This window comes from Triticum aestivum, chromosome 1B (genome assembly GCF_018294505.1).
Source record: "Triticum aestivum cultivar Chinese Spring chromosome 1B, IWGSC CS RefSeq v2.1, whole genome shotgun sequence".
In the NCBI taxonomy this organism is placed as follows: domain Eukaryota; kingdom Viridiplantae; phylum Streptophyta; class Magnoliopsida; order Poales; family Poaceae; genus Triticum; species Triticum aestivum.
Genome location: NC_057795.1, coordinates 643,448,211 through 643,450,631, shown reverse-complemented (window position 1 = coordinate 643,450,631; position 2,421 = coordinate 643,448,211).

Genomic DNA, 2,421 nt, shown 5'->3' with positions numbered 1-2,421 from the left:
GGAGCATAGATGCTTATTTTTAATGACTTATTACAACTCAGAAATAAAAAGAAGAAAAAATAGTTGTGATTAACTTTACTAAAATATGAGCATAGATGCTTATTTTTAATGACTTATTACAATTCAAAAATAAATAGAAGAAAAATAGTCATGATTAACTTTACTAAAAAGTGAGCATAGATGCTTATTTTTAATGACTTATTACAACTGAGAAATAAAAAGAAAAAAATAAATATAGCAGAAAAGAAAAAAAAACTATATAAAAAACTACTCAGAAATGAGCATAAATGCGCTTATAGAGGAAATTCAACTTAAATTCATAACAAATTTCAAGAGAAATTCGTATGAATTTAGGCTAAATTCCCTATATAAGGGCATCTATTTTCATTTTCAGAGGAGCTCAATAAGGTAGAGAGGGAGGGGCTTATAAACCGGTCTGATTCCCCTTCGGTTGGCGAGGTGGGACTAAACTCTGGCCGCAACGAGGACCAACCCTTTAGTCCCGGTTGGTGGAATGGACCGGGACTAATGGGCGTCCTTTGGTCCCGGTTCAGGCCACCAACTGGGACCAATGGTGGTGGGCCAGGAGCGAGGGCCATTGGTCCCGGTTCGTCCCACCAACCGGGACCAATAGGTCCAGACGAATCGGGACCAATGGCCCACGTGGCCCGGCCAGCCCCTGGGGCTCACGAACCGGGTCCAATGCCCCCATTGGTCCCGGTTCTGGATTGAACCGGGACTAATGGGCTGGACCGGCCTGGACCATTGGCCCCCTTTCTACTAGTGAATGCTTTATAATGTTCCATCATCATTACAGAAATCCAAGAAACACATGGTCTCGAGGATATTCTTTATGACTGATTATTTCAGTTTTACATGCAGATTTTGACCAAAAAACACATGGTCTTTTTAACAGTTTTCAGTTTGGACAGAATACTGAAAACTACAGTTTGTACAGAATTCCTAACACTTTGGTCTTCTAGTTACAAAACAAAACTGACATAATTCTAGATGCCATAACTGAATTTTTTGACAGTAGCTCAAGTTTTTGACAGTAGCTCCTAACTGTACCTAACTGAATTTTTTTGGCAGTAGTGATCTTTTGTGATTGAGAAAACAATCGATATACAGTACTGTAGCTGCATGGAGACTAAAGGCTATTTTGTGATTCATATTTGTGTGTTGAAGAATATGTAAGCATGCACTGAGTGTGTTTTAGCATGATTGATTCATTAGTTGTCAGTCATGGTAATCAATTTGCTGGCTCAGCCTACTCAATTCTACTTAGACAAGACAATAAGAGCAGAGCAGAGTGTGCAATGTGTTTTGTGAAGTTGAAGTTGGCATCTTGCTTCTCTCCAAGTCTTAGGGTTCCGCATGATGGTTGGATCATGTGTATGAAGAACTGAATGCATGTTCAGTTTACACAGATGGAACTGGTGGATTCAGAAGAAAAACCTGAGGCGTGAACTAACCGTGTAATGGTGCCACTGACAGATGGCGTCAACCTTGGCATCTTAGATCTGACTCTGCATTCACAAGTGCCCCGCTTCCTTTGACCATGGTCCTGTGATCAAATTCACAAGCACTTCTTCCATTCAGAAGAATTGACATTGCCACGATCTCGCAAGAAAGAGGTGAGCAGAGTTGGCGTTGCATGTTTACTTGCAGGATGCAGCTACACTTACACTCAAGTCACTGTTCTTCGCCAAAATTAATCAGGTATTCAGTTAAGAGGGAAGACAAGTGTTGATCAATCGAACAATACACATGATCCAAATTTTAATTAATTCAGCGGCGTGAGACTAGCAAGCTCATGTCTAAATTGGCTCTGCTTTTTGTAGTCTGTACAACACTAATTATTTTCATGTTAATCGAACAATACACAAATCCAGGACAATAAGCTTTATCTTTGCTGAATACTAGTGTTTTTATTGTATATTGTTGATGGTAAGCTTTTGAGTGAGGAGACTAAAGACTAATAGTGATTTCTACAATTAATGTTCTTTGAGTTGGTTGCTGTAACCTCAAAGAAGAATCTGTATACAAAATGGCAGGTGTTTGGCGATTTGGGCCTGTGCATCCCACATGTATCTAAGTTATTCAGAAAGAAGTTAATCTCATGGCCAGCCCTGTCGAGCCCTGTGGAGTTATAGCAACATGAGGAGGAAGAGAGGAGAAGAGAGGAAGATGGAGGAGGGTTACCTGACCACGATGAGGTGGTGGCCGGAGCGGAGACGACGGAGGGCAGAGACGGCGAGCTTGGGGGAGGCGGGGATAGACGACGGGGAGGTCGCGGGCCTCCTCTCCTGGTGGATGTGGGGCCTCCTTTCCTGGTGGACGTGGGGCGGCTCCGAGGCTCCAAGTCTCCGGCGGCTCCGAGGCTCCAAATCTCCGGCGGGTTTCTAGGGTTTCGAGGGA